The following is a 15,623-nucleotide window of genomic DNA, read 5'->3' as shown; positions in this document are numbered from 1 at the left end:
CGCGGTCGTGACACGCGCGCCCAACGGCGGGAAACACTGCGAGGCGGGCACGTCGATAAAGACAACAAGGCAATCGGCCGCATCATTGTTTGCGAGCCGTTCCACAAGACGCACAACGCTGAACGGAAACACCAGAGAAGTATGAATTCTTATTGACCCTTTTCGCGGCTACCCTGTGGGCGCTGCCATGTTTGATCACGCGTGGTCACGCGTCCATTGCTTGCCTCAACTGCCTCCGCGTTTACAATGGGCGTGTACGACGCGAGTGCGGCTTAGCAAACATCTGTTTCGGGAGACATCGTAGACCGTGACTAGATGGACGACACGAAGCTTTGGCCACAGCTTCAGAGAACATGAAAAAGCGCTTTCGAAGCTGATTAACGGCCCGGGCAGCGCATATGGTGCTTGTTCTAAAAGCGGGGCTAAATATGTATTCAAGGCTTTCCGCTCGTCAATCAAGTCAGGATTAGTATGTTTTGCTCTTCGTTATTTATTTGGGAAATACTTGGGGCAGCGGCTTGTCAGTTTCTCAGTCAGTAAATTTCCTTGGTGCGGGGCATTATCTGATCATTTATACGTAATCGCTCGCGGGTGTGCTTAGTTCCGACAAATTTGTTCTTGCTGCACGCAAGGCTTGAAACCTGGCCGTTTCGTACAATGTAATTACCTCGTAGGAAAGACGTATTATTGCGAGTAAGTCGCTTACTCTTGTGGACCGTAACGAAGCATTCGGCTTCGACCATTCGTGCGGTATCGGTGTAGTCCGTCATTTACTGTGCGCATATGGTGCGCATATATTCAGGTGTGCGCCACTTCACTTATTCTTGACAGGTTGACCATAGAGTGGGAGTAAGATTACGTGCCAGTTGGGTTAGATGTGTGTAGATATTGTGCGCGAAACTTACTATGACAGGAAGCGGCGCTACGCCCTTTGTCATTGTTTAACGAGCGGTACTCACTCTAGCCAACGTTCCGGGGCTGAAGCACTTCCTTTGAAGGTAGGCCATACAACGCTGGCGAATGAGCAAATTTCTGTATCCTCGAAGAAAGCCGTACACGTCGAAGTGCGGGTAACACGTACGGACAGTTCCAGCAACCGCGAACTTGGCTGCGCAGATTCATTCCATTCCTTAATATGCCAGTCATTATTTTTGCAGCCAACTATACTGCGCACGCCTTCAATCCACATGATTCAATCCGGCATGACTGGAACACCACGCGTTAACGAAAACTCATCTGCATTTCTGACAGCTGATCGCACAGAAGCAATGTGGAAGCGGTAATGGTTTCGTATTCGTGCGATGTCGCTCAGGCGATGTTGGGCGCGCCGCCGGAAGCGCCATCTCGTTTCTCTACAAGAAACTGCTCCGCAGGTCAATAGTGTTGCTTAAGGTCTATACGTGTGCGCCACAAGAAAAGGCTCAGTCTCACCGAAAAAGAAATTGTTCACGAAACTTCCAAACTTCCCATTTCGCGCCGAAGCCGGTTACACGCATGTGACGTCAGTGTGGCGTCGCTAATTTCAATTACTTAATGTCAAAAAAGCTCCCGCAAGATTTCCAGCGCACTCACTTTCTTTTCTAATGTAATTCCGGCTTACATACTAAGCATTCGGTTAGCCCTAGCAGACCCTGTCAAAATCTATGAGGTCACGGTAGCTGGTGCACGAATTTCATAGTGGCGTCCCCCCCCCCCCGCCCTTTGAACTTTGCGTCCTTTAGCTTACTGAGCTCCGTTCCTGAGTAAGGCCGGCACCACGTAGACAGTATTCGTTACGGTACCTGGCCCGACTCGCACAGATTCAAATGGGCGCAGTCGAAATGCAGCCGCGCCGGTTATTACGTCACTACTTTTGTCACACTGCGCTTGGCAGCGGAAACATTGGGCCAAGTATGACGACGTGCAGGAAACAGTGTGTGAAGGCACGTGCGCTTTCTAGGCGGTCCTCGTAAGGTCGACTATTTTGGTATCAGAGGTGTTCGATGTGCCAGCCTATAGGCTAGCTGGCACATCGCATTCACATTCACTTTTGAGGAAGCCACAGAGCGCCCTCAGTTTCCGATTCGCGATAGTCATCATCATTATTTCATGGCCACAGCACAACGGAAGCTGCCAGTGGCGATTTCGAAAGTCCAAGCATTGCGTCAGGTGACTCCACACAACGTCTTAACACAAATGTCCGAACTCACTTCATTCCCTGTAATCCTCCGCCGCCATAGACAGCGCTTCCCGTACCTCAGCGCGCACTTCGTTGCTACAAAAGTTCACCAGCTGTCTGCTAAACGCATTACGTGACTTGCCTAACTGCACATCTTCACCTTAATGTCGACCGAAATATAGTTTACACTCGTGCTCCCGATCTCTAATCCACGGTACTATGCTATATTGCCAACTTTTCATTCCATCAAGATAAAATCATACGCTTCGGGCCCCGTAATGGTTTTGTCTCTTCGGTGATGCTTTCAAGCTTCGGGCCACTCCCGAGCTCTATATAGTTTCGCAATCAGACACATTCAACGTCGAGGCGCGCTGGAGGCAAACGGTGTTTCTCGGGAAACTCCACGCGTCGGGAATCGGCGATAAACGTCAGCGGAGAACAGCCGCCACCCTCTGCAGTCGATTATGGCGCTGAGCGGCCCTCGTCACACACACACACGAAACTGACCATGGACGTGTAGCTACATGACAGACGCCACAATGGAAGGGTATAAGTTATGGCAACCGGGGTTCCGAGACGTCGGGCCGAAGCTCCGAGAACGAGCGTCTTCTTTCTTTTTTTTTTCTTTATTTCGTTGCAGCCCCGTGGCAATGCGGCCGCCGCAGTCGGGAATCGACTTCGCGCTCAGCAAGGAAACGGCGTAGCCACACTTCCACTGCGGCGGGTTGGGTCTTGAGGCACGCATTAACGCGACAGCGTTAAGGGCCCCGTGTCGCAGAAAACCCGGCGTCGGCGGAGTTGTCCATGAGCGAAAATTGCCGCATATATTGCCACGCCTCGCTGTATCACTCTATCACTAAAGTTGCTCCTACCTTGTGTTACATTCTTGACAATGTTATTCCTCGTAACTTTGAGAATGACAGCCGACAAACAAATGTCAGGAAATAAAAGACCGACAAAGCAAGCCTTCTATGTTAAGTTTTCTCAAATTGAAATGTTAAAAGTGCGATACAACAACAGAAACCTAAAAAATGATGCTTTTTTTTTTTGCGCGGTTGTCCACTACCTCCGCGATTGGCCCAAGCAAGATGCCGCGTTTCTACCAGAAAGGTCGCCTTCGTGTACAGCGTTCGCCGCCAGCGTTTCCCGGTAAACACTAAGGTTACATAAGGCTGCAGTTGCCGGAATGCGTGAGAAGCAGTCAGGGATCCTTGAATGCTATCCTGTTCGACTCTTAAAGGCTAAGCTTGAGCGTCCTCCAAATTTTTTTATGTGGTTTCGGCAGGCACACGCAACCAAGTACGATGCTTGAGTGTCGCACACATACTGTTAAGAATGGCGAGCCGCTAGGCAAGATTGCCACCTTGCCACCCGATTACGACAAGGGGTGCAAGACGCGCATTCCGCACCCTCTCCGTCACTGCAGCTAGGAGGCGTTCGAAGAAGTGGCCTTTGTGCTGGAATCCGCCGCCTTCCACCCGCCCCATCGACATTGTGACGGAACGAGTTCGGTGTTTGAACAATGGTTCCGGAGTTCCCCAACGCGGAGCTGATTTGACACGCATGGACAAGCTGCCGCGGGAACGACGTATTTTGGGGCTTCTCACGCTTCGGCATGACGCAAAACAACGAGCGACCCTCGATCGGCACCGATAGTTCCCGGAACGGCACCCCTCCAACGCCGTCGTTTGGGCTTCGGAATGTGTGTGTCTTTGTGTCTGTAAACTGATCTGCAGAGCAGCGGCGAGTTGGTGAGGAGTAAACGAACAGTCGCCGCCTCGTATGGCCGGCGGATCGAGTGTATAAAAACTGTGGTTGTGCGAATGCTGAGGACACTTCTCTTGAGCAGTCATGTTAGACTGAGTCACTTCTCTCATGCAGTCATGTTGGACTGATACTCTTTTTCTCAAGCAGTCATGTTAGACTGATTTAATTTCTGTAAATAAACCCTTTTTCCTCGTTCTCGATGAGAAGCAGTTCTTCACTTCATCAACGATCTAAGCGTAAATAAGTTGGACGACGGCATGGGCCAGCTACCTTCGAATTCATGCCGCACTCCAATCTTTGCAAAGGACCACGAGCGATGGGATTGAGCCCCCACTCCTGACAATACACTCTAAAATTTGTTTTGCATCTTATGGAGTGTATTGTCCCCAAAGAATCATCATCAGTGTTGTGTGCCATAACACTGCGAACTCGGAACTTTAGAGTCAAGAAAGGTACATGGCACGACGACAACGCGGGTACCGTTCGTGAGCAGGAATTATGGTAGGCGCAGCGTTAAAGAAAGCAAACGCACGCAAAGTGGCGATTATTTGTTTGAGCACACCGCAAGCTCCAGAGGGTGCAAATTTTATCCTACAGCGAAGGCTCCGGGACTAATCCGGTTAATCGGATTGCCCTCGGCAGCGTGCGACCCACGCCGATCCTGACAAGGCCACGCTCTTCGGGTCATGACGTCAATGCGAGAGCTGAGGTCGAGAGGTCAGCCATGTACCGGCGAGAGCTATGGAAATGGTAGGAGGGGGGGGGGGGGGGGCAAGCGAAGGATAACGCATTCCAGCTGCGCAGTTCACGCCGGTCAACCGCGCTCAGTATCGATCGACACCCGTCTCTGCTGTACCGTACGCCGCATATGCGAGTGCTTGCGTAAACGCGCCACCCTTCCCCCCTCCTTCCCCTCCTTCCCGTGCAGCCCAAAAAGAACGGGGTCGCGTCCCGACAAACACGCCGGCCACAAACAGCGCGTCACGTGCCGAGCAGCGCGCGCGCAATGCAATGCGCGCGTAATTAAGAGAGGAGCACGAACAGCCGCGGGGTGCCGGCCGCGCTAATTCTCTTTGCCTGCTCGCTGTAACGCCAGCGTCGAAACCGGCTGGGGCTTAGCGTGCAGCGTCGACGCGCTGCGCCCTCCGCGGCCACCGGCGATACTGCGCCGACATTCGACGCCATCGCCGCTGCTGCACGGGCAGAAGGACGGTTACGCGGACGCTGGCTGTCACAAAATACGCTACCAAAGGAGAGAGAGAAAGAGAGACAGACGGCAGGTCTCTCCCATTTGTCGTCCTGGACTGCCCGACAGTGTCCGAGGCGCCGTTCTCGGCCAACCAGCGTCAGCGCGTCCAACGTCTCCGATAGTATACTGGGCAGACCGGGACGACAAATCGAATGGACTCCGTGTGTTTCACACGTGGAAGCAGACGCACACTGACATGCCTGCGCTAAGAGAAGCAGCGCTGTTTCTCTTTCTTTATGCGCAGCACTCTTTGCTTCACTCTTGGCACTTTTCAACAGTACGTTCCTTCTCTTGTTCCAAAGGCAGTCAGCTCTTTTATACACCCGTCGCGCGCGCCCCGAGCCACTTTTCTCGTCTTCCTCTTTTGCGGCAGCTCGCGCTTTGAGGCGACGTGTAAGAGGCTGCACAGTCTCCGGGAGAGGCCCACTAGGCGCTTTCCTCGTACCAGTTCACGCTACCTAGAAAGCTGCGTGACGCTGTACCAACTTAAAAGATCACGCGAGCTAATCATGTTTTAACATTTCGTCGCCAGAGCACAAATGCGGTCGTATTTGCATTTACAACATTAACCAGTTGGCATATAGTCGAAGGCACGCGCGGTTGTACAATGCGTGGTTGCCGACCACTTCGCAAACCGTCTACGCTCGTCCGCTACACACAAGCAGTCGCAACGTTGTATGCGCTCAAGCCCAACGGCCGGCGGAGACGTGCCTTCGCCGCCGTGCACGATCGCCTTCCACGTGGTCGCCGTCGTCACACGCCACACGCGCGCTAGCGACCCGCACACACTGTATGCTCAATTCAGACAAGCACGTCGGTTCATCTGGTAACCGTTCGCGGAACCTCAAACAATGCCGGATTATCGGGCACCTGCAAACCCTTTCGCGTAACATCCCATTCTCACGGCCGGTGCCTGTATAGGATCTGATCTTTTTTTTTCATTACTATATTCTTGTAAACTACGTGAATATCCTTCCGCGTGTAGTGACTGTTACGTAATATTTTTTGTACAGACTCCTGTAATAACGTAGGTGTCTCGTTTTACTTTACTATATCAGCCGCCTATATTAGCTGTTAACCACTCTTCTCCGTTATTAATGCGAATCGCATTCTTGGCTTTGTCAGACCAGTTTTCGTTCATGCTATCTGGTAATCCACCTTTCCCAGCAAAAACATTTGGGTCGATCCCGAAGGTAGCGCAATCTAAAAAATGCAGACCATATGCGCGGACCTCACGGCGGTGTCCCGTGGAAATCACTAGGGGCGAGGCCCGGGCTGTACGGTGGGTGGCCCAGACTCTCCCAGTTGTTGTCGTCCGTCAGAGGTGCACGGGGCCTCCTCGAAGCTTATTGTTATGCAAGTCTTCATGGCCTTTTGCCAACTCACAACACCAGCGCCTCACACTTCTCAAACCGAGCTGCCTTTCCCCATACATGGGCTCCATTTCCCTATGGATTTGGATGGGCGTTCGTCCCTTGCTCGATAGAAAACGAATCACGCTTCGCTGCTCGTGCGCCGTGCAAGTGTGAAGCACAACCGCCATGTTCAACAACTGACAGCAGCGCCGTGCCGCGGAGCTAGCGGCAGATGAGGTTGGGCCAGTCCAAGAAAGGTCCATCGCTGGGAAAGGGCATGCTGACTTCGCATTTACAGCCGTAATTTGGCTACAAAAGATAGGGGCAAAGACCTCCCGATTCGACCTCGTACATGAACACGAATATTTATCAGTAAGTCTAGCGCGTTCGACACAGAAAATAAATCGATTTTTTTCCGGGTTAGACTCTAAATCAAAAGCGAGTGACGTAGTTAACCGGGCACAACAACAGGCCGTCCACATCCGATGCGGTCCCCGCAAACACAACCCTCGAATTCGGCGGCAGGCTTCCGCTGACCCTGTCGGTGTCCGCGCGCGCAACGCTGACGACGGAGTTTGCCCCGGAGCTGTTAGCTCTGCTCGGATCGGTTAGCGCGTCTCCAAAACAGAGTGTTCAATGGAGCGGCTTTCATAAGCTTCCCCAGGCGCGCACCTACATAGCCGTCCCGACACGTGCAGACTGGGAGCGCATGGCCACTGGTTGCCGCCGCGGTTCAATGTCTATACAATTCAATCACACACAAAGCAGTGGCCACGCACGTACACAGCTCTATCTCGTTCGGGTGTGTACACTCGGCATCCCTGCCGGCTATACGAACACAAGCATAACGTGGGCAGTGCATAGGATCTTTAACGAAGGCATACGCTGGGACGAGCGTGCGTACAATTCTTATGGATAAAAAAGAGCGGCCTTTGAGAAAATGTGACTAATTGCGCGACTTTTGTGACAGCAGCTCTATGTTATGAGCCAATGACTGTACAGAACACGCGTGCATACTGAGGCGCTGTTCTGCAGCGCACGCACTAAAGGGAGAGGACGGATAGAGAGAGAGAGAGAGAGGAAACTTTATTGTCGATCAGTGGATAACCGAGCCGGTGGAGAAGGAGGCCACATGGGCTTCGATCGAGACGAGATTTCTTTCACCGAGTTGGCTGCATGCAGTTGTCGCTGCTACGCATGCCTCGCTTCGCTTAGTGACGATTTCGGCTTGATTCACGTGCCATCACTGAGAAGTTTACGCACAAATGTCATTACTGAGAGCGTTGCTAAGAAAAAAGTACGACCCCGTCTCGACAATCACTTTTTTTTTCTCATATGTGCGTACGCTTTCGCGACAATCATCATCGAGTGCTTCACTTCCGCCACTGTACATACCGCACATCGACGCCAGAGAAACGTTCTTTTCAGCCGGATGTGTGCGTCTGCTGGTATAGCCGCGCTCGGGAAGCTGTACACAGACGAACAGACAAAGGACGAAGAACACCAGCTTCCGACCGTTCCTGACGCAGCGTCGACTGGCAGCGCATTGAAGGCGAACACTTCGGCGAGCGTTCTTGCCAAGGACGGGCTCGGCGACGAAGGAAACGGGGCGCAATTTTCGCCAGCCAACTGTACTTCCGGCCGCCTCTTTCGCGTCAACGTCGCGAAGCTGCGTCCCCGATGTGCAGACAGCAATTTTCTGTACGTATACCGCGAGATGTCCGCTGTCACAAGCAGCTCCTAATGGCGAATTGCACTGGTATTCTGGTATATAGTCCCCGGCTTACGAATCTTGCGCACCGCCGTGGCATCGCCAGCAGATAACATTATTTGACAAAGTTTTCTTGACTCCTCTCGCCGACCTGCTTTATACATTTGACCATCAGAAAATTTTCAGAAAAGGTAAAAGCGCTATGCGTCGATCTGCCACTGTGTTTTCAAGCGAGATGCGTTAACTGTACGCGTGAGGGGGTGCCGAATTAACCGAAACTGCACGCCTTCGCGTTCAAACTAGACAACTAAGTCTTCCTGCCATTACAATGTATTGTGTCCCGCCACGACTTATGTGTGCGTTCGAACTAAGCGAAAGCTCGAATTAACCGTGTTCGAATTAACGGGAATGGGCTGCGCGTTTCAATGAATTATTCGATTACACTGCTGGGACGACAACTGAGCGAGTGCAGCATCTGTAAAATAAACAGGAACGCCAGATTGCCAAATAAGTGAGTTCAAGGTGTCATTGAAGAAGTAAGCGCTAAACGCGGGACAAAATCTAAAGGACGGCGAACACTGCACTGCGTTCTGCGTCCTTCAGTTGCTGTCCCGTTTTCACCACGATAGCCACGTTTCGCCACGCTAACTTACCAAGCAGCTAGGTCACAGAGAGAGCAGTGGTTCAAGACGGGACACAAGGAAGGAACCATACACACACTGCGCTGTCCCGTCTTTAAGTGCTGCGGTTGCCGTGATAATGAACCAATTAGCCTGTCAGTCAATTCTCGCAAGCTAGGTCGCACGTTAACCAAACAATAAATAAATTCTGGGGCGTTACTTGCCAAGAAACGACGATGCGATTATGAGGCACGTCGTAGTGGCGGACAACGGAATAACTCTGAGGGCCCGGGTTTCTTTCAGGCGCACCTAAAATCTGAGTACACGAACACTTTTCTCTCCTTTTTTTTTTTAATTTCGCTCCCCGTGGGAATGCCATCGCCGCGGTCTCGGTGTAACCCGCGACCACGAGCTCGGTAACGCAACGCCCACCCCGGGCGGGTCAGCTCACACCCGCACCCTGCCGGTGGACCGCCCCACCGTGTGCCAATGCCAGGCGGCAAGAATTGATGACCGCGAGCTGTCCCAAATAAATACCTGTTCACGCGTGACGCAGGGTTTATAGTTAAGCGCGCTCGAGAGACACCGTGCCGCAGTTTCTGCGCTGAATACTTGGACCCCGAAGGTCAGTCGAACTACATAACTCAACCGCCCCCCTTAATAATTTTTTTTTTTTCTTCCACCCGACAGACAAGGCGACGACAGCGGAAAGCGCATACAACCCGACTCGCGAACGCTACGCACGCATGCCCCGCGGCGAGCCGCTCGAATCGCCCGCGGCGCGCCAGCGGATTTCCTGGCAATTCGAAAACGATTACGCGCAGCCCGAGCGTGTATACGGGCCGAGAACAACCAATCGGCGTCCGCATAGGCGCGCGCACCCGCCGCCAACCGTCCGTTTTCAGCCCTCGGAGCGATTACTGCTCGCACTATTCCTCGCCCCTCCCCTTCCTTCCCCCCTCCTCCCCTCCACGCTCGAGCGCCCACTCGTGCGAGCACCCGACCGAAGCGATCTGCAGGAGAGCAACGCACAGTTGGCTGCCCGAAGTGCACACACGGCAAAGCGAATGCTCGTCGGGAGGCAAGCGACCGCAACGGCTTCGTTGGATTCAGTGCGCGCAACGTGCGAGCTGCCTTGCGGGCCAAAACAATTTCGGGCGTCGCTTATTTTCGTTTATGGCTTTCACGATCATATGCGCGTCCGATTTAGGACTCCATATGTAATCGCGAGCTGTATACGGGCTGCACCCGTAGAAATATAGCGCTGCTGTACGTTGGGCACGTTGGTACTGGGACTCGGAAAACGTCTTTAGGTTTTATTCTGGGAATAAATTTGTGGAAGTTAGCGCGTCCGTTGTGTTGCGCACGTCTTCCTTCCGTCCTCGTCTGCCGGCGCCACAATTTTTTTTTTATCCACAAGAAAATGGTTCATTTAACTTAAAGGTCAGTAGACAGCTATATAACAGAGCTTAAGAAATAGCCGACGTAAGCCATGTGCGAACAGTGCAACCAACATTTCATGTTTAAACACTGCCCAGCGATCTTATCTAAAATGCGTCGAACCGTAAGATAATTAAGCCTTCGACTTGTAGCCTCTTCGTTTTGGAGGACGGAAGGACTTGCTGCCCAGTATAATACAGCGTGGCTAAACTTCTCTACTAACTATACTCTACTAACGAACGGCCCAAAACCGCGCGCTTAGTTCGGGTCCACTATTTGTAAAACTGTATAAGGAACTGAGTATCCACTCAATTTGTGAGTGGGTTAAAAGCCCTCGCAAAATCCACATCAGCAGCAGGAAGCAGGGACTGCTTCGACTTCAGAAGCAGTGGCCGCTTTCCGGCAACAGCGAGACTCTGCCAAGACGTTTGCTGGCCGAAGCGCTGTTCATAACGCGTACTTCGACCACCGGCGCAGGTTTCGAATAAAGTCCCTCCATCCACGCGTCACCGCCTGGTGGCCGAAAACGTCTATGGAGCGGCTTTAGTTTCGAACGGCCAAGTGTTCCAAGCGCGCACCACCGAGATGACGAAAAAAAAAAACACGTGTACTGCCTTGAACGCGAGCGCGGCCGACAAAGCACTACGAAGCGAAGGTGCAGGTGGGAGAAACACGAGCGCACTGCAACACTGACAACTGATCACACACGCACGTGCAGACTGAGTATATATAGAGCACGCGCGCTCTCCACAACGCCAGGTGTGCTTTTCTATTTACGCGCGTCAAATGTCGTCGTATCGTCGAATCCGCCATCTTGCCAGCTCCGACTGGCTCACAGGGGAGCTATCCTACAGAGGTTCCAAATGCTTCCTTCCCCATGGGCGCTGCTTTCGTCGGCACCAACTACGAACTCACGCAACCTTACACTCCGTTGAAGCACCGTTGCGTGCGCTGTCACTTGGGTTCCGACAGTGACGTCATCAACGCGCGGGCAGCTGTTAACGTTTTCACAGTCCCGCAGACGAAACGCATACCGGCTGACAATAGAGAGCGCCTGCTGCGAGCTCCCCACTTTCCCGTCGTCTGTGTACTTGCACCCTGCAGATTCGCCACTGGCACTGATGGTCCGTTGTCAGGATTGGGGGCTCAATCCCTATCGCCCGTGGTCCTTTGCCAAGATTGGAGTACGGCATGAATTCGAAGGTAGCTGGCCCATGCCGTCGTCCAACTTATTTATGCTGAGGACGTTGATGAAGTGAAGAACTGCTTCTCATCGAGAACGAGGAATATGGGTTTATTTACAGAAATTAAATCAGTCTAACATGACTGCTTGAGAAAAAGAGTGTCAGTCCAACATGACTGCACGAGAGAAGTGTATCAGTCTAACATGACTGCTCAAGAGAAGTGCGTCCAGCATTCGCACAACAACAGTTTTTATACACTCGGTCCGCCGGCCATACGAGGCGGCGACTGTTCGTTTACTCATCGCCAACCTGCCGCCCCTCCGCAGAACAGTTTACGTACACAAAGGCACACACATTCCGATGCCCGACGATGGCGTTGGAGGGGTGCCGTTCCGGGAAGTATCGGTGCCAATAGTGGGTAGCTCGTTGTCCTACGTCTGGCCGAGGCATGGGAAGCACCAAAATACGGCTTTCCCGCGGCAGCTTGTCCATGCGTATCAGATCAGGTCCGCGCTGGAGAACTCCGGAACCATTGTTCGCACACCGAACTCGTTCCGTCACAATGTCGATGGGGCTGGTGGAAGGAGGCGGTTTTCAGCACAAAGGCCGCTTCTTCGAACGCCTCCTAGCTGCAGCGACGGTGAGTGGGGGATGCGCGTCGTGTCCCCCAGTCGTAACTGGGTGGCAATCTTGCCTTGCAGCTCGCCATTCTTAACAGTGGGGGATGCGCGTCGTGTCCCCCAGTCGTAACTGGGTGGCAATCTTGCCTTGCAGCTCGCCATTCTTAACACCGTGTTTCGTGGTCCCTCTTGCCTCTGTCGCGCCCCTCTTTTGAGCTGTGGTTCAAAATATGCTTTTTCAGCCAACTAGCCCTATAGCGTCGGTCTTACAACTGGTGGATGTCTGATTTTCCCCTTTATTAACTACTGGTCCATAAACGCGGTCGTAACAACGGCCCCTGAAACAGGCCCCTCTTTTCGCCTCCGCAGAAGAAAGACGGCAGCCGACTCGTCAGCCGTGGCAGTTCCCCGCGACACAAACACGCGTTGAAAAACGACCCCCGCGGCTAGAGAGAGGCCAACGGACTTCGCATCGGCGGTAAACAAGCTATAAACGAGTACGACACCATTGAAAGCGACAGCGGGCGCACTAAGTACGCGACACTATCAACAACCGCAACACCGACGGCAACCATCAGCGGATCAATGAGTCACATGCACCTTCCGTTCCGCCTATATAGAGTGGTTTTAGCTGCCTAACGCTTGTTTTGCCTCGAACGGACAGCCGCGCGCGGTGTTGACCGATTCAATTACGCGGCGCGCCATTAAACGCCCGCGGGGCAGTGGACTGTGGAGAGAAGCTGGCCGCGCGGCCACCGCAAGGGACGCACTCCCTCGCCCTCTCTCTCTCTCTCTCTCTCCCGTGGTTGCCGAGCTCAGGCGACGAGAACGGGACAACAAACAAGCGCTCTTCCCGGCCACAGTGACGGGCTTTCAGCTACGTAACGGACGCGCGAGCAAACGGCAGCAGCGGGGGCAACGCAAGGACGTTTCCATGGGCCGAGAAACCAAATACAAACAGTGCGCCTTGAGAGAGAGAGAGAGTGCGTCGCCCTGCTGGGAGAGCCGCTGCACGCGAGCCGCCTGCGAACGAAAGGGGCCCGCGGCGTCCATTCGCGAATCGCGCCAGAAGGAAAACAATCGGCCGCGCAAGTGCAGTGACCGATTGTCGACACTCGGCCTTTCGTCCTAATGCCTTTCTTGACGCGGCGGGTCATTTACATGCTGTTTGTCACCGGTTCGGGCGGCCGTGGCACAGTTCCTCCTCCTGCTTTTACTCTCCTCTCTCTCTGTCTCTCTCTGTGCAGGCGCTGCTTAAATGGAGCGTAGAGTTATTCCGCGCCGTTCCGAGACTTGGGGAAATTGACGACGCGTCGTTACCGGCACGACCACAGTTTTCGCGCGCACGTGAGAAGAATCGCGAGAGCTCGTCTAACGCGCCGAAACGCGAACAATCAACGGTGCCGTCGTCATGCAAACACACGCCGGCTTTTAACGAACCCCGGCCGTCGAATTCTACGAAACCAGACGACTCCGTTATCTCGCCTCATTTCGCGCAATGGCTGACGGACGTCAAACCGGCATAAGCGCCGCGACAACGCGCATAGCAGGCATGTTGCAATACGCAACTGTGACTAACTCACTGGCTGCCGCAGAGCTTTCCCAATTGGCAGCATCCGCAGCGTACCGAAACGCTGATGAGGTCGTGACGGATCTCCACCGTTTGGCCTGCATACGCGATTCATCGAAGGGGCGCAGTATTACACACGATGACCTCAGCGACGTGTCTCAAAAGACCATCGACGGTGGTGGAGAGTGCTTCCGAGTGTGAACAGCAGCGTCACGCAAAACCCAGTTACCTTACTAACAACGACACTGTCTCCTCCGTAAGAGCAGCACTCCGCGTCACACTTAGAGGATGCATATTAAGGAAGGTTACCACCGAACTTCGAACTTTCATGGCATCGATGCAACGATTCGAGGGGTCCGTCCAGTGTTGGAGGAAACTTAACGCATCATTAGTGTTCCAAGTCCCCAACAGCAGTGCGATATTCGCGTAACAATCGTGCGAACTCGTGCCCGTGTGCCAGAACCGCCGAAGAGCAACATCGACACCGCGGCCAAGAGGTCGGAGCGAGTAACTCGCGAATGTCCACGACCATTTACCCAGGGTTCGCATTCGGGAGCACTCCAGAGGACACGCAGATTTACTTGCGGTTACGCGGTATCTGAACTACACTTCCTATTGTGCACTTCTATTTTTAACGCGGATGGACGTATTCTCTATACGTGGAATAAAATAATGGTTATTCGGAATAGTTGCCTGATTCACGGTCTTCAGTAATGCAACCTGCAAACCAGTAAACAGTGAAATCCCCAAGATTCAACGGACAAGACATCGGAAAGGGGCATGGAGAATAAGACTTCGTTTTCCCTGAGCATACGCACGTTTTATGAGACACAACAATAATTTCTGTACGATGATATAGCTTTAGAAGTAGTACACAGGCAACATCAAACTTGGAAAACGAGTTCACAAGAAACAATGTTTTTGGGTCCCAGTGTCCATTTCGGTAACTTTGCTGTCGCCCAGTTGGCCAGCTTCAGAAACTTGTCTCAAGGAGTACTTGCTCGAAGCAAGTACTCCTTCGGTGCCCTTTTCCCAACGAAAAACCTTCAAAATGTAAGCGACAGGAGAACTACATTCCTTTTCTTAATTACTTTTTTTTCCGTGTAAAACTTACCGCATTATTGCAATAGTGTTGTGCGAGCCTAAATTCGTAATGATCAAAGAAAAATCGGGGAAGTTGCCAAGTATCTGTAACGTTCTTCGGGTCAGTGTCGGGTTTAGAGAGCAGTCATCACAGAAAGCTCGAATATTCAACACCGTAAGGTGTACGTGTAAGTTACGTGTCGAACGAAATACTAACGTGGACCACCCTGTTGGCAGCTCCTCGTTCGTCAACCCTAGCAGTGATATTGAACTTACATCTCGCTAGTTAGGGCCGCTACTCCAGCGGCCTCATCAAGAGGGAGCGGGCTCTCGTTTCCGCGAAACGACAATGTTTCCGTCATCGCGCACACTCGAGGACAGCCTGTCCGCGGCCCTTCCCATTCCGACCCTCGCCATCTCACGAGGCACGGACAGAGCGGTTGGACGGGCGACTCCTCGCCGTCCACCCTAATGTGCGCTCGCGCCACCAAACACCCTCGAAAACACGCAACAACGTTCGCGTGGGCGCTCTCGGTCGCCTCGGCAGAGCGAGCGGCAAAGGAAGGGGGGTGGGGGGACACAGAAAGCACTACGGGAAGGCACTCGGCCCGCCCGTCTTTCCAAGGCCTCCAACAACGGCGGTCGCAAATGGTCTCCTCCTCCTCGTGGTCGTCACCATCGGCTGCGCAGCGCAGCGAAGTGAGCACGGGCGCAGATATACAGACGGTTCGAAGAATAGGGCACAGATCGCCACTGCGCGACCGGTCTCCAGAACGGGCTCGCGGCGGGGAAGCTGACCGCAACGAGGACGACACGGACCAGCGCGCTCTGCTCAAAGCTCCATCGATGGCCAGCAAATAAGTGGA

General features: G+C 53.1%; 1 protein-coding gene across 11 annotated transcripts in view; it reads right to left on the bottom strand.

Moving 5' to 3' along the window:
• Positions 1-15,623, bottom strand: part of hppy (MAP4K3-like protein hppy) — a 217,725-nt gene that overhangs the window by 170,165 nt on the left and 31,937 nt on the right. The gene's annotated exons all lie outside the window — the stretch shown is intronic.

This window comes from Dermacentor albipictus, chromosome 7 (genome assembly GCF_038994185.2).
Source record: "Dermacentor albipictus isolate Rhodes 1998 colony chromosome 7, USDA_Dalb.pri_finalv2, whole genome shotgun sequence".
NCBI lineage: Eukaryota > Metazoa > Arthropoda > Arachnida > Ixodida > Ixodidae > Dermacentor > Dermacentor albipictus.
This window is presented reverse-complemented; position numbering and strand designations above follow the sequence as displayed.